The following is a 21,005-nucleotide window of genomic DNA, read 5'->3' on the forward strand; positions in this document are numbered from 1 at the left end:
ATTTCCATTGTTAAAATTAATTTTATCAGCATTACGAAGGTAACAAAGGGCAACATGATTGTCATGAAAGGATTAAGCAAGACAATGCATGAACGATATCTTTTACCTACACTTTTCATTCACTTATTCATTCACAAATTCACCCATGCTTTCATTCTGTTGATACTTAGAAAAAATAATAGCAAACATCTACAATTGAATGTGCTTTGAAGTGTTTTAAATGTAGTAAAAATAGGTGCTGCTATTATCCCAATTTTGCTAAAATAGGTGCATGAAAGTTAAATAAATTACTCAAGGTCATACATCTGCTAAATGGAATTTGAACACAGGCAAGTTGATTCTAAAACCTTAGATCTTAACCACTATGCTGCACTGTGATCAATCAATATTAACTGAGCATCTACTATGTGCCAGTGGTGTTTATAGGCATTGAAGAGGCAAGGATAAACACAATAGACAAAGCACCTGCCTCACTTATATTCCAGGTGTGGAGAACAATAACCAAATAAGTCAATAAGTTTTTCATAAAATTTTCGGTTGAAATAAACGCTATAAATGAAAATAAAGTTGGATAAAGAGTTAGAGAAGACATGGAGCTATATTTCAGGCAGAATGATTAGGGCATCCTGACTGTTAGAGATGATGTTTGAACAGAACCGTGTGATGTCAGAATGTACCTAGGTCAAAATGAGGGTGAACATCTTTTATGCAGAAGGAACAGTAAATGCAACAAACCTCAACTTGTTCAAGGAAAATTAAGGTCATTGATGATGGACAGAGACACCAATTGGTAATAAGCATACATACTACCTATATCAGGTTATGCACTTGGGATTTTGCTAATATTAACATTTAATCATATGAGGAAGATCCTATTATTATCCCTAATTCATAGGTAAAGTAACCAACACACAGTGTCATCTAACTAGGGAGGTAAGTCTGTTGATCACTAAAGGATCTAGGTTGCAAGACCAGGGAATGTGGCTTGTTTGGTCGTTCAGCTACTCTGACATTATTCTAATGAATAGATCATCTAATTTGCTCATGTTTTCTTTTCAACCATCTGCCACTCTATCCAATTAAAAAATGCTCATAAAGATTTTCACACTGCTGTTTTATTAGTTTTCAATTTTTTATGTATCCATATTTTACATTTCATTTTTCATTGCACCCTTGCTTTTTTTTATAGATGGACCTGCAAGTGGTTCGATAGTGTAGATTTTGGAAGTTTTGTTGTCTACATGGTTTTGCATCTTTTCCTTCATTTTTTTCCAAAAATTTTGAAATCTCTCCCATGTGAGTCACCAAAAGTCAGGTGAACCTTGACTGTGCTCATTTTAATTAGGGGACACCAACAGTATGATGGGAGTCCCTGGGGTGAGTAGTGGCCTTCAGTGCTCACTAGGTGGTGGAGGATGTAAGACAATTTCTTGCTTGCAGAACATGCAAATATCAAATGCTTAGAGGTCTTTACTCTGGGTACATTCCATTTTTACGGAGACGAATAGCTCAATCCCTTACCTGATATCAGGTAGTCATGCTGGAAGGATTGGTGTTTGGCTACCGGCATTCCTGGAAGAGAATGAAGGAAAGACACTGTGCTCTTAAATTCAGTGTGTAGATTTCCACAGCTTTTTGTTTTTAATCCAGTGATGACCCTAATCACAGTAAATGTCCCCAAGTATGGAGATCCTCTGGTTCAGGTCTTTCAGTTTCATAGTGAAGAAAAGGAGTTGGAGGGGGGAGGGTTGTATAACCAAATGACATGCAGGCTTGCAACCAATTCTTTTAACAAATATTGTTTAAGCACCAACTCTGTCAGATACTTTTCTAGTGCTAGGAATACAGCAGTGAAACAAGTTGTGCTTTCATTGAAAGTTCTTTATTACTTATATAGTTTAATATTTTTTTCTAACACTTTGATCAATATACTATCTGTTGTAGTTGTCACACAAGGTATGAGATGCTGATAAAACAATTTCAAAAAAAATTTCAGTTCATGTGTTGAAGATTTTGTTTTGTTTTGTTCTTTTTGGGTTTTGGGATCCAGCTTTAATTTCAGAAAGTAATTCCTTCTTGAATCACTCCAGGAATATCCATTTTGTTAATTTTAGCATAGTCTTCTATGCTAACTCAATTCTCCCAAATATGGGGCATTTTCTCTCTTTCCCTCATCAAGTAAATGTTTAAAATTTAAAACCAGTTTCAAAGTACACAGTATTCTTTTTATATAATAATTTGAATGGAAGTTAGTTTTTAAAAAAATTGGACAAGAGCAGTCTTCTCTAAGAAGCATAGAGGCAGATATCCCAAGAAAGATTTTTTGAGACTTATTAGTACCCAGTAACATTCTCTTTAAATACAAGAAGGATAATTTGGGACTATGAAAAGACTGGAATGTAGATATACGCAATCTCTCCATGAAAATTATGGAGTTTCTTATGTTGTAGAATCAAATACAGAAAAGCCTGAAAGGGTTTGCAAATTATAGGATTGATTTAAAATACAATAGTAATATCTGTCATTTGACCTTAATGTTTTCTTGTGTCATGAAAGTCATAAATGCAAAGTAAAGACGCAACCGAACCACAATGTTTGAGATTCCTTAAAATGGTTTGTAAAATATTTTAAAATGTGCAGAAGAAGTCAGTTCAGTAGCTGGAATGTGATTATTTCAAAACCCACAGTAGATGCAATGATCTTCATTGTACAAAAGCAAATTCCACTCAGAATCTAATATAGAGAAAAATGGTTTTCAAATCAAATCAAATCATTTTCAAAATTCAGTAGAAGGCTTAACAAATCAAGGCAGCACTTGAATCTGTCTTTATAAACTCAAATTTACATTCTGTACTTACTCTATTTGGAAATCTGTTCTTCACAGTGGACATTATCATGGTAAATGCATTTGCAGTGAACTAATTTTATGATAGTCTACATAATGTTTAGTCAGTAGGCATGCTAACTTCTCATATTGATTGCATATAGAAAGAGAACAAACATCAGAAAAAAAATGACTGATCTCCATAACAACTGTATTTCTTATTATAAATTCACAAATGGGTATTTTATTTTTACATGGCAGTGTCAATGTCTAAAACAGTATCTGGCATATAGCAAGTTTTCAATATATATTTGTTTATTCATTTTCTTTTTCTTTTTTCTTTTTTTTTGGTTTCTGCTTGACTTGTTTACTCTTTACACGTGGAATGCTATAATTCCTTAGCTTAAGCAAGGAATCTCAAGTACCCTATGTTGAGGTAAATTGACATGACTGATTTTCTGAGTTGCCAAAGTAAAGGGATTGAACTTTTAGGCAGTTTATTGAGTTCAAGCTAAATGCCATCTCAGAGAGGTACCTTGGCTGTCAATGATCTTTTCCTAGGTAACTCTACCCATTTCCATGGTGACAAGGATACCTGGGCATAGTAAATAGAGGGAGCACGGTTGAAAGGCTTTATATGAATATTCTTCTGCAAGAAGTTCGTAACTGTTTGGCAAATGGAAGACCCATGTCAATGTTTAGTTACATAAATAAGAATTTTTAAAAATAGAATATCCTTGCAACTTCTTAAAAATATTGAGATATTTAAACTCCTAGAGAAGTGAATTAAGCTTTTGGCCAATTTGTAATGAAATGTAAACAATTTACTCCCCCTCCTATTCCAAAACAACCCAAAAATGGACAAACTATATGATACAATGGTTTCCAGAAACTGGATATCAGGCAATGAAAATAAGGCATCTCTAAGTGATGGAAACAAATTAATTGAGCCCTGTGACCATACTAGCTCAAGGGATTGAGTTACTAGGCTGAGGAACAGGAAACAAAATATGTAAAGAAGTAGTGACCAAAATTTTCCCAAATTTAATGACAGCTACAAAACCACAGATCCAAAATTCTCAAGGAACCCCAAGCACAAAAAATATGATGGAAATTATATCAAGGTAAATCATGATAAAATTACACATATCCAGTACTAAAAAGAAAGTCTTAAAAGTAGTCATAGATGTGTAGAGAAGAATAAAGATAAAGATGACAAATTTCTTGTTGGAAAACAAAGCAACCACAAGTATGTATTTGTACAAAGATTATACACAAATAGTTACAGAAGATTTATTTGTTATATCCCCAAACTGGAAACAACTCAAATGTCCAAAAGAGAGTGAATATACCAAACTGTGGTATATCTATGCAATGCAATACTACTCAACAATGAAAATAAATGGGCTATTGATACATTCCACAATGTGGTTGGATCTCAAAATAATTAGACTGAGTTAAGAAACTAGACCAAAATCAAATACATACTTTTTTTCACTTATATAATTTTTAGAAAGAAGAAACATATCTATAATAACGGAAGTCCTTTAGTAGTTGCCTGAGGATAGAGTGGAGGTTAGATGGGGGAAGTCATTTAAAAGGTCCCACAGAAACTTTGTAAGGTGAAGGATATTTTGTTATCTTGGTTGTGATAATTGCTTCACAGGTATATAGACAGTAAAAACCTGTCAAACTATGCAGTTTAAAATCTATGCAGTTCAGTGCATGCCAACTATAATGCAACAAAACTGCTTAAAGAGGAAGGTGATTGAACTTAGTAGAAACAATTACCTCAAAGTACCAATGAAATGTCAATTAAAATTAATCCAATTATTGGAAAATTACACTGTAGTTAAGAAAACTGGAGATTTAAGAATTTTCAAAACAAGCAAAAATGGAGATTTATAGAATAATATAATTCTATAGCAGAAGAAATAGTATAGGGTATCTAGTTTGAAACTCCCATTTCCTGAGTCATAGATTATAGAACTTAAGAAAACTTGAAGGGTCCACATGGGATAATATATCCATATTTATAATTATACAGGTCAGGCATTGAAGTCCACGGAAGCTTAATGATTTGTGAAAAAACATCTAGGAGGTGACAGTAAAGAAGGGACATGACAGACAAGAAGGGTGCAGTCAAATACGAAATGTTTGGAGAAAAGATTTCCAGACTTAGAAAATCATTTCAGGGAAGTTTCAAAGTCATATGCCTAGTTAGGTAGTAGGGCTGCAATTTAGAAAAAAATTCTGAAGATGATAATATTTGCGCAGCTCTTTTCAAAGTGCTTTCATGTGTATAATCTCATTTAATAATCGCACGATGAGGTGGAAAACTTGGGAAATGATTGATAGAAAATTTGCCATCTTTTTAACTTAGATTCTATTATTAATTGTGAAAGAAAAAAATCTAAAATGAGGTTAAAGACATTCTGAGTGGCATACAAATTGTTTGTAGATAAAATACTCAGTAAGATTATTTCTCATTTGAACAGTGTGGAGAATGAAAGCCTCATCAAAATATTCGGAAGCATGTGATTAGATGCTAATCATTTACCTTCACTGAGTCTACAATGTATTTAAAGCTTTGTGTGAGATGTTTTAAGAAGAAAAATTATTGTATGGAGAAATAAGTTTAAAAACATTCTAAAATCTTTCAATATGTATTTGGTATAAACACATGCATATTTAAATATTTCTAAGTCATGGATATGTATGTGTATACCAGTGTGTATATATACATTTTAAAAACTATTCTGAGCATTATATACTGTATATGTGTAAGTATATAGAAATATATAGTACTGTTTGCAGTCATTTTTCAATGTGTATAATCAATTGACAATAAATGTTTCAGTTCATATAGAATGTATCAAACTTTCTCCATCTACTAAAAATGACAATACATATTATCTTACCTAGAATGACACTAAGTAGATTAAAAGATCTTAGTAGAATCTATGTCTAAAGGGAACAGCATTAAAAAAATGCTTCATTACACTGGAACAACTGGACATCCATGTACAAATAAGGAATCTAGATGCAGATCCTCTACCCTTCACAAAAATTAACTTAAATTTGGTCACAGACCTAAATGTGAAATTCAAAATTATAAAATGCTTAGACTCAAACATAGGGGAAAAACCTAGAGACCTTGAGTATGGTGATGCCTCTTTAGGTACAACATTGAAGTATTTAGATACAATACAACATTCTGGAGAACGAAAATCCTTATATAAATGTCGCCTGGACCGTGAAGGATGTAGAAGCAGTACTGGTGGATCTAACTGCACAGTTAAAACTTTTCCAAATTGCCATGATAAATGAGTGTTGTCTGTTTGGAAAATATATCAATATTTGCAGAATCATGTAGTATATAGAGAAAAAGTACGTCATCAATTGTATTATGGTTTAATACCTGAGTGACAGTTCTAAGACCTACTTGCAAAATGAATCAAGAAGCTGCTGGAGAAATATCTGAAGCATCATACAACTTTAAAATGATGGCATTGAATCTGAAATGTAAATATATAACATTGTAAAATAAAGACAAACATTTACAAACCTTGGAAAGAGAAAGAAAGCGGCAAAACAAGCAGTTTATTTACAGGCATGTTGATTTATGCAGATGATCTACTGAAAATGATTACACAGAATTCTGGAAAAAAAACACAGGCCTTACCAGAAGCTAACATTTGAGACAGACATACATTTTTAAAGATTGACATATATTGCAAATTAGAAGGATATATGGATGAATTAAATTTGATTTCAACAAATTTTAGAAGCAAATAAGCTGAAGAACTAAGGAAATAAATACCAATGTTAAATTCAGAACATTTTATTTCTTAACTATATTATTTTTATTCTATTTTCTTTCAGCTAAGATTAGGAAGCAAAATTGTAGTTCACTCTTAATTATAGAGTTGCAAAAGCAATGCTATAATTAGAGCTGTGAAAATTGTCTGGCAACAAATTTTCTTTTGTAGTTTGAAGGAGTGAAAAATCCTATTGATAGTATTTGATCTGAGTTTTATCAAAGTACACCTAAGGGATACAGTAACTTCTTAATAGTTCTCCAACACTTTGAAAGTCGCAACTGTTAATTGTTATCTTTTTAGGATGTGGCAGCTGTTTTAAAATATTCAGGCTTGCATTTATAAAAGGTTTATCATTTTTCTTTCAAATCTAGACTTTTATATTCAGAAGATTGGAAAAGTGGAAAGGATATAAATACCAGCAGAATGTAAGAGTGAATGCTTTTACCCCCTAATTTTTATATCATACTGAAAGCATTCTCTGCTTGTAGTAGATATTAAATGATTTATAATGAGTTATCATCTGGTTCAATAACTCCAATTTCAACAAAGTTTACCTAAGCTATGCAAGGAAGATCACTACTTTGTAGCCTAAAAACCTTTAAGGTCTTTCATGTTAGCCTGTTCCAATGTTTGTTATTTTTGAGAGGATGACCCATTTTCTAATTTATTATAATATTCATTGAGTCATCTAATGAAAATCTGAGAGAAAATAAAGTGGATTTAATTTTGAATTTAAAATTTAATTTCTTGGTGGGTCCTAGTTTTATTTATTTAAGCTGAAAAATATGGAGACTGTTTTTTCAATATTTGTACATAAAAACTACACAACCTATAGAGGGAAAGATTGAAAAAATCAGGAATAAATTGAATAGATTGTAGGATATAAAATAGCTTTCTTTAATTTTTTTTGTTGTTGTTGCCTAATATGTAATATGAGATAAATACAAACCTTTAAAGCAAAAATTAGGAAAAGTACTTTGAATACATAGATACGGAAACCAATTGTGTTCATGGAATCTTAATGGGTATTTTATTCAATTCCTAATTCAAGTTTGGAGTTTATTCCAGGAGCAATCTATAACAGTCTTATTTATTTAATTCTCCCCTATACAGGAGGGATATGAGGAACTATTACCTAGAAGCTCAGGAGGATGTCAGTTCAGTTCTGGTCATTCATTACAGTTTGCAAAAATGAATGGGCTCACTTTTTATTTCTTGTTCAATTTTGTTTAAGAAACAAGGAAGAATCAATGAAGACATATTTGTTTCATATCATATTAAATAAAATTGGCTCATGCTGTATTGGAATGGATATACACTTATAATTTTAACTAGCCTTTTCATCATAGTCAAAGAAATACATATATATTCTTTAAACAAAACACCATTGTCTTCATATACAAAAGACAAACGAGAAAACCTCTGATGTTTTTCTTCCAAAGTTTACCTTTTAGGACATTATTATGAGACGGAAGATGTAACTCCATATTAAACTATTTTATTTAAAATAGATCCCAAGATATGTTATATTTATTTATCTTACTTACATAAATATGGGCATGAATACCTCTGTGATGCAGGTAACATTTATTTTCTTCCTCTGGGTCCTAGTTATACAGGGATTTTTTTGACTTGGTTAAAACCCATCAAGCTTAAAATTAAAATTTGTGCATTTTTCTATCTGTATGTATACTTAAATACATACTTTATTTTTAGAAATCTTAACAGTGTTCTACTTCTCTGCTTCCACATGTTTTTATGTGATCATAACCATGCCCCAAGTTATTTTATAGAAATAGTTCTTAAGCCTGTTTTATTTTGCACCATTGACTCATTTCTCTGTGTGTCTATTTAATGGCTGCTACCTTGAGGCCATATGAATCCACAGGATTGACTGGAGGTACCATGTTTTTTATTTATGTATGTATGTATGTATTTTGCTACAAAGCTGAGGGCCTTTCTTTGATCTTTCATGGATTTTTATTGCTCAAAACCCTTTTTTTCCATCTCATCTGACTGTCCTACAAGAGCCTTTGTTGTTAAAAGTCTTCTTTAGTCTTACTTTCTGGTGTTTGAGTTGCAGGAACAATTGACTTTTCCAACCCTGGGAAGAGTGTAAACTCTGTAGTCTTTATATTATCCTCATTTTTTTTTGCAGGCCAGCTCCTCCAGTTCCTTACCTCATCGCTTTCTGAATGCTTTGTTAGGAAGAAGCCAACATACTCGGACATGATGACCGTTCTTTCAACCTTTGCTAGAATTTCACACTCAGTAGGGCCTTTGTAAGCCTTTGATTTATCTAAGCTGTTGTTTTCCAAATGTCTTGCTATGGGATAAGAAGGATTTTCAGCTTTCCTGTTGGCTCAATCAGTTTCCTTGTTGCCCAGTAACTGACAGCTGAGCCCAAGTCATGACCTTTATTTATTCATGTTTAGTCCTACAACTTTAGCATAGCTTTTTGACAAATTTCCATGTACAAGATGAATTTTTTTCCACGTATTTTTTCCTAGTATTTAAGCAATGAATGTTAAATAGAGCATATATTCTTATGATGTTTTTAGATAATTGCTTGAAGAATGACATGTAGTACCTTTTCAGACTTTTTTATTTTTTCTGCCTCAAGTCTTTATGCTAAATATTCAACCAGTTGTAGTTTAGGGATGTGCTTATTCTATTTGTTTATACTGTTAATTAAGAGTTTTTTTGATATTTGTTCTTAAAAACTTTTAGTTGTAAGATTACTCTTTTTATCTTTCATGTTTAACAAAATTACAGTAGTCATATGTATTAGTTTATGTAAAACAAACTTAGGAATTTTTTAGACTTATCCATGTAGAAGACAAACTGTATTTATGCTGTGTTAGAAGAAAATCTATGTGACATTTCAAGAGAAAATTGAATTAAGTTGATGAAGAAGATGATTCTTCAAAGCTTATCCCACAGTTTCATATCAAGCCTTATAAGTAAATGTCAGGATAAGCTGACAGAATAAAACATGTCACAAAGGTGATTTATTTTTATTCCCTTATCACAAATAAATCATCTACAACTACTGAGTAAATTAGGCATCCTAGTAAAACTAACTAAATTTTATAATTAAAAAGCCAAGATGGTTACTTGTATTGCTCCTTCGGCAACATTTTGAAATCAGTTTCAAGTGCTAATATTTTGTGAAAATACAAAAATTGAATTAAAACTTGTAAAGTAGATTTAGTCACATGTTTAATGCAGAGTTATTGGAATTCAGTAACTGTGGAGGCTACTCAGTATTAATGACATGCCTGAGGCATCGATAAGAAACAGAAATAATGTTAAAGAAAGAGAAAACACAAAAGGAATAAAACTAAAAGAATAAAAAGACAAGGGAGAAGATTTTTAAAAGAAATTTAATGTTAGCCACGAAAAGTTTAAAAAAATTTCAGTGGTGTTTTGGATTGAAGATAATTTTCACAAATAAAGCCCCTATTGTTTCCTAGGAAGCACCTAATTCTTCAGTACCGAGAGATTTGCCTTTCACCTATGTGCTCATTTCCAAATCTCTGTTCTAAAGAAAGCATTTTGTAGAAGTCAGGTGTACCTTGTATAAATAAGAGCAAATGTTAAGGCTCCAGGAGTATCTATATCTTGCTTGTCTTTTGTCACTAATTTTTTAATAAAAGTATGTGGGTAAATAAGGTAAATCACCCTGATTAGGCCAAACTGCCCTGATGGCAGCTGTCAGCCAATCCAGAAGTGTCTCATTCCCTGAGGCATGACGGGCACTTTGCAACAGCTGCTGGAGGGAAGGGTAAGTAGTCAGGGAATCCAGCCTGCTCATTTCAGGACCCTACATAACAGTGTTTCCCACCCGCATATCCCAGAGATATAAAAGCCACGTAGGCAGAGATTCCAAAGGCTTCTGCCTACACGGGATGCTCATATTCACCAGCTCATTTTAATTACAGGCAGGCGGGCCTTTAATACAGGAGAGTTGGGTACCGTGCGCCATGGCCTTGGCAGCCCGTCAGCCCACGGCCCCACCTCCTCACCTTCTCCCCCACTGCAGATCCTCCTCCATCTCTGGGGCTAAAGGCCCCACTCCTTCCTCCTCCTCCCCCATGAATTCCTGCAAAGCAGCTTCTCCTGCTCCCTCCCCTCTCACTGCTGCTAAGTAATCTCCAGGAGCACAATTGGTTTCTCAGTAACTCTCTTTTCCTTAAGGGCATCCTATAAGTCATTGCCCAGCTCCTCCAGGTGATGCCAAGTGTGTCTCTCTCCTGCCGAAGTCACTCTATCTCCTGATAACCCTCTCCATAATCCTCTCTTTCTCCTTGATAACATTTTCCACTATCTCGAGGAAAAGAGACCCTATATTGCCAGCTGCTACACAGCCACTGAGGGCCTCTAAGCAGTCTTCTATCTTATAGAGGGCTAATTCTGCATCTTCCGGTGTCTCCACTCTTCCCCAGTTCTGTGGAGGGCCCCACCCCTCTAGGAGGTGCTTTACCCTAGACCAGTTCCCCACTAGGGGCTCCCAAATTGGAAGCCCTACAGATAGGGGGGCTCCCTGGTGAAGCTGCGCCCTCTGCCACTGCAGCCACTGGGGCCTCCCTACTATCCACAGTCAGGGTTCTGGGCATCTCCCCACCATCTCTAGGTGCAGTCCACCCAAAGATTGCCCCCATTTTGACAAATTTTGGGTTCAGAGGTTCTGCTGACTACTGCCACATGTAACTCTGGGGAGAGGAAGTCATGGGGCAAAATACTGAGCTAAAACTGAAATCAGTCAAAGGGGGAAATAAAGTTTAAAACCTGTTTATTGCTTACAAAAAAGTCATCCAGCATCTCTCTCTCTCCAGCCTCAGCAGAAGCAAGGACCCCAACAACCTCTCATGTTCAGATAAGCCCTCAGTCCCCCAGGTAACTACCCACTGATACTGAGATGAACAACAACTCTCCACCCCTTAGTAATGCCCATTGATATGGAGATGCACTAAAGCCAGGTGAGAGATTCTGGAAATACTGCAATTTTACCCACAAGTATTATACTAAAATAATCTTTCCGATCTGGAAAGGAGACTTGAAGAAGTTTGAGGGTCTTAACCTGGTGACAAGATATTAAAGCCACTCTGGCTACAAAGTATGTGAGAATTTTTAGGTTAAGTATCATATGGGAATCATGTATCTCTTAGATGTTACATGGTCTTCAATAAAAAGTATTTCATGACAAGTTATAAATGAGGAAACACCTTTTAAAAATATAGTTGTTATGTATACTAAGCAAAACGGAAAGATATTTCTAAAAATAGAACAATAGAGGAATCAAAAAGGCAACATTAAGTAGGTCCAAACAGGTAAGAAAGTATAATAGTTCAAACCTAATAACAAGAAAGAAATACAAAAACATCTTTTTATTAGTGTTTATTTTTCAATTTATTATTTTTTAAGTTTACAATGACTTGATTTCAAGAAAGGGTCACCAATCTTACAAATGCAAAGCTGAAAGAAAATGATATTCCAGTCAGGAGCAATGATATTTATTTTACTACAGATCTTCACTACGAATAGGCTTAATTTAAACAAGACACTGTCCCCACTGAGACAGGGACCATGGATGTAGTCAGAGTAGGGTGAGGGCCTCCGGAGGGGGCAGGGTGGGATATTTGCAATCAGAGCAATGTAACTACATGCAATGAAAGCCCCCTACTAAAACTCTATGTTGAACATTGAGCTCTAGAATCATTCTTCAGTGAGATCAGTTTATGTTCCCCAGATAAAGAAGAGTAGCACATGTTTTATTATGCTAATCGTTTGTAACCATGTGTAAGATTCACTTCAGCATGCTAAAAGGCCCAGGCCTACATGCTGTCTTTCCTCCTTCAGATCTGAGGAGGTAATTCTGCAAAGTGAGCGACTAACTTAGCCTGCAGACCCAGCTGTAGACGGCAGGGTAAAAGGTAGGAAGAATTCCATCTTAAAGATAAGATTGCATTTTAACACCCAAGAAGTCCAAGAGGCAGGATTCTTTAGCAAATAGACAATACCTCAGCCCACTTGGGGGCTGGGCAGGAAGCCTTTTGATGTGCTCCCGGACCAAGGCGCCAGTGTCCCAGAGAGAAATCAAGGCAGGAAATTCCCTACGCTGAGCTAATTTTTAATATGCAGGAACCACTGAACAAGTCCACACCCCTAAGTTTTTTTCATATTCTCGAAAAATCCTAAACTGCCTATGAAACCTCCTAGACAACGCACCACTAGGGACTCTCTTGTCCCGTCCTGGCATGAGCCGGGAGCTCTGTCCTTTCACTGTATCTCTAAATAAAAGCCTGTACCTTGCTCTCCTACCTTGACTGTTTGTGAAGCTCATTCTTCGGCTCCGCAAACAAGAACCCCAGCATCACTACCGTCTGCCATCTTCCCCGGTTGTGCTCAGAGAGGATGCGCCCAAGCCTCAGCGAATGAGCAGTCAATCCTCCTCATGACTTGGAAGGGCATTCTTGGACCACGCCGTTGCTGTCGTCTACCCATCAAACTGGCCATTAAATTCCCCAGTCTTCAGTTTTTCTCATGAAGATTTTAAGGACAACATTACTGGATATTTCTGGGGACCAAATATACAACTTAAGCCTTATATCTAGAACATACTTGCTGTAAAGAAACCATAAACAAATGAGACTCATAAGATGAACAGAGAACTCTATTCTCTGTTCATTCTAACACAAACTGTCTTGGGTGACACCCAGGAAAGGATTTCATCTTTTCTGGTCCTTCTCAGTTAATTGAAATAAAATCCCCTTTAAAATTTCAAGATGAAAAATTACAATCATTTCCGTAATTCCAATGTATATTCCACATAATAGTCAAACTTTCGAAGTTTATTTAAAGTTAGACTTTCCCTCGTCTCCTAGCTCATATTTGCTTAGGGCAGGAGCTTGAAATGGAAAAAGGGAAATAGGGGTCAGGGGTGGAGGGAAAGGTCAATAGGTTTCCTCTCTCTCATCTGCCAGTTCCTCCCTTACCTCCCAGTTACTATTATTCCTCACTATTCATGGTCCATTGCAGGGAAGCCTCTCCCCACCCCCCACTTTCCCTACTGTTCTGTGAGAACAGCTGACCGCTGCTTCACTCCGGATATGTCTGCCCTTGTATGGAGCCCGAAATGTCTGGCCTTGTCCATGAAATCTTGAAAACACCGTGTGTTGTACCCATGAGTAAGAAGCTAGATAAGGGCCTTGAAGGCCAGACACCTGGGCATGAAGGCCACATGCATGAGCATCTTCAGTACTTATGCAACCATGAACCAGCGCTATAGCAGTATAAAAAGTACAACTTTATGTAGAATAAAATGAGAAACCTCCTCATTTTTGAGGAACCTCCTCCTTTTGAGGAACCTCCATGACGACTTCCGCCTCTTTCTTTGCTCTTCATGTTGCCCCAAGATCTCAATGGCAACCCCCAGACCTCGACTTCCATGTGAAGAAAAGGGCCACTATAAAAACACATGCAATGTCTTATTTGCTGTGGTGAGCCAAGACAAACTCTAGACTTGGCAGATATTATTGGACATGTGCCATTGAACATGTTTGGAAAGTATCTGTCTTTCACTCTCTCCCTGTATCCCTCCCTCCAGATATTCAATCTATAGGAAACAAGTATTTCACTTCCTACTGGTGGGAGAGCAAAGACCTCCCTTTCAGAGTCCTTCACTCTGTGGCTACTTCTTTCTCTCCCTTTAGAATATTTTGCTCAGGATTGAGACAGACATATATCTACTCTGACCCCTTCCTATTGCCTCTATAAACTCCTGAGAATGCTTACAAAGTCCTCAGCCCTCTACATGGCATTTTTGGAGCCCCCTTCCCTAGGCTTGAGCTTGGACAGAACCACCCTGACAACTGTCTCCGCTGAAATTCCCTCTCTTTCGTCTTGCTTCTCTCTTGATCTTTCCAGATTCTTCTACAGGCTGGAGCTGGGTGGTTAGCTGTGCATCATACCATTAGTAGCATACATTTGAATAGATAATCTAATCTGCCTTTGGAGAAAGGGAGTATGTTCTAATCACTTGCTATAGTCTAACGAAACTTAGTGGCAGCAACAATTTATTATTATCTCTTAGGGTTCTTTGGTTTTTTTGACTCAGTTGGAGGATTATGACTTGGGTCTCTCACGGGTTTCCATGAAGTAGCAGTTCAGTTATCAAAAGTCACCACTGGACAGGAAGCAGAAGCTGCCAGGGCTGTTAGGGTCTACGAGGGGAACTGGCACAGACCAATGAGTGATACTTATTGGTTACAGCAGTACAGGGCCTGTCCAGACTTGATGGACCAGTGGAGAGATGCGCACCATCATTTGACACAGAGGTGTCAAGGTGACCTTGGTAAGGAGCAAATGACATGGGAGATAGTATTGTAGCCATTTTTGGAAAATACAATCTGCCAGAGTACTTGCTGCCTATATTCTTGGAGCATTACTTAAAACGAAACATTTTCATTTCAGTTCATTTCTGTTCCTGATATGTGGGCACCCAGAGGATGTTAGTTATCTGTGCTTCCTCAATACCCACATGTCACTTTACTCCTTTGACAGTGCTAAAATGATTTGGTTATCTCCTTCGTTACCAACCTTCTGAGTGCACCAAATGTTGGAAGTCAAATTGTTCACAATATTTGAAGCAAGCATCCTGTGGAAACTTATGTAAGAGGAAATCTTTTGGAATGGAAGAAAAGAGAATTTTATTTTCCTTTCTCCTTAGAGTATATTTGAATTTGTTTACTTTTTTAAAGTTAACATACATGTATTGGTAAAGAGTTTTATGAATTCTAACACATGTATAGGTTCATGTGCTTGTGCCCACCACAGAGTTCAAAACAAATCCTCTGCCTCCCCAAAAAACTCTTGTATGCTCTCCTGTAACCGCAGCCTCCCTCATCCTGTCAACCTTGGCAACCTCTAATTTCATCTTGATCACTACAGTTTTGTCTTTTCCAGGATGTCAAATAAATGGAAGTATGCAGTGCACAGCCATATGAAGATGGCTTTTCTTCACTCAGCATAATTCCCTTAAGATCTATCCAAGTTGTGGTGTGTATCCATAGTTCATTATTTTTTATTTATCCATAGTCTATTACACAAATGTACCACAGCTTATTCACTCACTTGTATGAACATCAATATACAAGTTTTTGTGTAAACATAATTTTTCATTCCTTTCAAGTAAATTCCTAGGAGTGAGATTGCCGGGTCAGAGGGTAGCTATGCATTTATAACTGTAAGGCATTGCCAATCTGCTTGCCAGAGTGGCTGGATTAGTTTTCATTCCCACTGGTAATAAATGAAAGTTCTCATTACTCTGAATCCTCAGCAGCACTTTCTATTGACAGTAATATTTTTTTAATTTTAGTTTTAATGATTCTATTAAATAAATAGTATCACATCATGGCTTGAATTTGCATTTCTTGAATGTCTAATGAATATAATTTTATGTGTTATTTTATGTTCATTTATGCTGCTCTTTGGTCAAGTTTCTCTTCAAGGATTTTGCCAATTTTTTAACTGATTTTTTTTCCATTGAAATTTGAGTGATTTTTATATATACTAGTTACAGATTCTTTGTCAGAATGTGATTTGCCAATATTTTCTCCCAGTCTGATTTATTCTATTCTATTAACAGCCTCTTTAACAGAGCATTTTTTTAACTTAGATTTTTATCTAAGAAATCCTTGTCTAATCCCAGTGCACAGAGATTTCTTCTTTAGTTTTACACTTTCAATTACTTTTCTTTAGTTTTACACTTTAAGATTCATGATTAATTTTGAGTTCATTTTTACATAAGGTAGAGGTTTAGGTTGAGGTTCTTTTTTTTTCTGCATGTATCCAACTGTTCCAACATTAGTTGTTGAAAAGACAATCTCCACTTCTTCGCCTTTGTGTTTAAAAAAATACATTGACCATATTTGTTGAGATCTGTCTTTGAACTCTTTTGTGCACCTTTCTTCTATGTGTATATTGCTTTACCAATTCCATATTTTCATATTTACAGCAACTTTACAGTAAGTCTGAAATTTAGGCAGCATGATACCTTCAACTTGGTTTTCCTTCTTCAAAATTGTTTTATATAATCTACTTATTCCAGTTCATTTGTCTTTCTATATTTATTTTCAAGTGAGCTTGTCTACATCTACCAAAATTCTGCTGAGAGGGGGTTGATTATACTTATGACAGATTCATAGATCAATCTAGGAAGAATTGATGGTTTTAACATGCTGAGTCATCTGCTCTGCCTCCAATTTTTCATTGTCAGCATAAAGAAATATGACTGTGTTGACCTTGTATCCTGCAACCTCACTTAACTCATGTATTTACTCCGGTTGCTTTTTTTTTTCTTTGCTATTTTATGAAGCAAATAAGAGAATTTGGGGAATTGTTAGTTTCAATATCGATAAAAATTAAAAGACATCGTGTTCCCCAGCAAAATTCCAATTTAGAAAATTGCAATAGGAAAAATAATTACTTTTATAAACTCACAAAAATCTATAAGAAAAATGTGAAAATATATATTTCATGGAAAAATTAAAATATCAAAAGATATAACTAGTTGACAAACAATGTAATAGAGGAGTCAATTCTCTGATGTAACCTAAGATTATAATCCTGAGCAAAATTCCAAAGTTGATCTTGGGGAATAAAAATTCAAAAATAGCCCTTGACTGTGTGTGTGTGTGTGTGTGTGTGTGTGTGTGCACATGTGTGCTGTGTATACATGCTCATATGTGTATTCACTGTAGATTTATCTCTATCTATATTGTATCTATGTCTTTGCCTAAATACTTTTCTTTCCAGACTTGTTTATGATAGTGAAAAATTAAGGTAAAAAAAAGTTCAGTAAAGTAATAGATACTTTACTAACAAAATAAATGCTCTAACTTCTTTCAAAACACACTATACAGAACCTTACACAGATAAATCTTTATGTGCTTATATTGATGAATAAAAAGAGAAATTCAGAGTCAAGTATATATAACACAAAATCATTCACGTAAACACAAAATTACATTTTGTCTATCAATGCAATTCCATTTATGTGGGGAAAAAATAATACACATGTTCAAAAGCACAAGTATATAAATAAGTGTGTATTTAAACGTGTATATAGGTTTCCCAAGGACAGGGGTGGGGCTTGGGCTTATGTGCATGTAAAAGGGAAAGAAGATGGACATTTATGTTTTCTCTCTGTAAATTTCTGTTTTGTTATAACATTTTATGATCAACATGGTTGCAAAGCATGAAAATTTAAGAAAAATGAAAGGCAATATCCTAACTATCAAGAAACTGTCAGTCCTTTCCTCTAGTTGGTCTAATCTGAAATAAATATATCATTACATATATAGTCATTTATTTATATAACATAAATATTAACATATTAATATGTATTTATCTAAAATAAAATATTGCAATAAATTAGTATTCAATTTAAATATTTATACATTAATAAATATAAACTTACATTTAATATATACATATATATATACGTAACTTGATAGTCTTCTTTTTAAGATCTTCCTTACAGAGAGGATTACATGAGCATAAGGATTACTCATTTAAATTATGAAAGTAGGTTCCTATGAAATGTTTACAAGAATTAACATACTGCCATTCTGCCACAGCCTGATAATCAAGGTGAATCTCTGGCCTTTCCAGCCACCAAATCACTAATAATTGTAGCCAAGAGAGTAGAGGCTAGCTTAGCTGTGTTCATTTTAATTTTACTTCTGAACTTTTATCATTACCTCTCATCATGTCAAGCAGGTGGAATGAATAACAGCTTCCATCTGTGACATTCAGTGGCTTATGAAATTCTAAGGCTGACTTAGAGTGATGCTATTGGCCTACAGCCCCTATGTTATTGTGTATAGTTCATAATAATCTCACTGGTTTATCATTTTTCATCCCCATACAAGATTTAATCTTATGAAATCATACTGCTGCTGTGCCATATGGACAATATAATCATGCACACTTTTGATTCTAATTTGCAACTGTGAATATTCTAAATTGTGTACCCTTCTAATCTGCATATGTACCCCAAATATTAGTAAACTGTGTTTGAAGTGTATTTAATAATGATAACAGAGATTCTTTTAGTGATGTTTCACATGGGACTATTACAGTAAAGCTGGCATGATTTTGCTTCAGAGAAACTGACAATATTAAGTTGATTGATCAGTTTCTGGTTCCTGACACTTTGATCCATGATGTAAGCACAAGATGTTTGCCATGTGAATCTCTTGGGGACTAAGAGCAATATTCATCAATGAAGGCATCACTCTAGTGGGAAGGAAAATGAAGCAGCAGAGGAATAGAAAGTCAGTTATTATGGGCCCGTGGGGACGATTCAACTCTAAATTCTTGGCAGGGAATTAGTAACAGGAAAACAACCATGTTTCTGTGCTTCTCAATAGTCACATTCCACTCATCTTCAGTGAAATGACAAATAAGTATGAATTTCTTCTTTCCCCTACTTCCTTACTAAAATGTGAGCTTACATATACAAATGGATGCCTCTGAAAATTCAGCTCATACATACTTGTGGTGACTTGGTTATGTCTACCAACATATCGATTTAGGTAAGTCATGTTAGGATGAATATCACAAGATCCAAGATTTCTTCTCTTAAAATTAAAAAAATTAATTCTACCTTTGATCCTTACATGCCATAAAGCCTATGAATGTTCTTTGGGTCTCACAGAACCTTGAGAGACTGAGATCTTGTACTTATCCACAAGAGTTTTCTTTGATGACTTTTGTGTCTGGGTTCAAAAAAATGTTCTTGACCAATTCTTGATTTAAACAATAATTTTTCAAATTCATAATGCAGCTGCATTGGTACTATACTTCAAACAGGAAAAAAAAATCCAGAATTTTAGTGAAAAAAATTGTGGTTTTAAACAGCTTTTAAGTTATTTTCTTCTAATGAAATTTGTATAGTTTAAAGCTTCATAATCATAACTTTTTCTCTTATAAATTGATAGATATTTTTCTTACTTTTATTTGATTTCCTTAATGAAATTGTCCTGACTAACACACTGAAGTTAATTTTCTTATTATCCAACAATTAACTTGGTCATATCTTCTCTTTGTTTATAAATACCTATCTGAAATTTAATTTTTAGTTCATGCTAATCTTTCATGTGTAAAAGGGATATAGCTTCCCTTTTTCTAATTCAAGAAAGCTAGTTATCATGCTTGCTTCAGCAGCACATATACTAAAATTGGAACGATACACAGAAGATTGGCATGGCCCCTGTGCAAGGATGATACGCAAATTCGTGAAGCGTTCCATATTTTTAATGTTCTGGCATTAAAAAAAAAAGAAAGCTAGCTATCAATTCCAATTGTTATTTTTATTATCTTATTATCTGATAGTCAGTGTTTTAGTTTTTTGAGTATTCATGTACGTGCACGTGCATGTGCACGTGTGTGTGTGTGTGTGTGTGTGTGTGTGTGTGTGTGTGTGTGTGTACTTTACAATTGATCCATCTCCAAGGAAACTTTGAGTAACCCATACTTGAAATACATTTTGGGGGTGTGGTGGAAAGTCCAACAAATTATAGGGTTAACCAAAATGGAATACATCTATGGAAAACAGAAGGAGTAATGTTTTTAAACACTTGAGATAAATTGAGAGCTACAGCATGTCACTGAAATTTATTCTTAATAATAAGGGAAAACACTGTTCATTAGAAAGCGTATGTATACATCCACAGAGACAAGATAGATCTGGATCAAAGTCCAAGTAAAAATATCTATTTAACAAGCATGTGATGAGATCCTGTTTCTAAGTGTATGTGTGATGACACTACAGATCTGCCCCTCCGTATTATGACACATGAAGAAAGGCCAAAATGAACTTAAAAATATAGTCTTATTTGAAGATACTACATTCCTCTGAGGAAAATGAAGGGTTCTGGCATATCAATGTTATGACTGAAAAGAAAAGGAAAAACAAAACATTTAACAAACAATTACAAAAATATAGATTAAAAACTATTCCAATTCCTGAGAACTCGCACGAGGATAGTAAACAAAGTGCCTAGCTTGTAATCAGAGCACAAGTTTTAAGGGCATTGAAGATTAGTAAGAGGACAAAACACAATGGTACCACTTCAACAGACTTTTTAGATTAGCTGAGTGGCATTCTTTAAATTCTCCAAACAAGAAAGATCTATTATTTTACAAGTTTGGTTGAAAAGAAAAGTACAATGTGAATGGATCTATCTACAAAGTTTCTGAACCAGGCAGAAATTGCATGAATTGAATAGGGGCGGAGTAAGGACAGAAACAGCAGCGCCCAGTGTGGGTGCAAGTCACCCAACAGAGAA

At 35.0% G+C, this 21,005-nt stretch overlaps 1 non-coding gene across 1 annotated transcript; it reads left to right on the forward strand.

Moving 5' to 3' along the window:
- The first annotated feature begins 19,869 nt into the window (after positions 1 to 19,869).
- LOC140850646 (U6 spliceosomal RNA) lies at positions 19,870 to 19,972 on the forward strand. The gene has a single exon (XR_012133597.1). It is a non-coding gene; the product is annotated as a U6 spliceosomal RNA (small nuclear RNA).
- Positions 19,973 to 21,005: the final 1,033 nt, after the last annotated feature.

Source organism: Manis javanica, chromosome 7 (genome assembly GCF_040802235.1).
Source record: "Manis javanica isolate MJ-LG chromosome 7, MJ_LKY, whole genome shotgun sequence".
Taxonomy (NCBI): domain Eukaryota; kingdom Metazoa; phylum Chordata; class Mammalia; order Pholidota; family Manidae; genus Manis; species Manis javanica.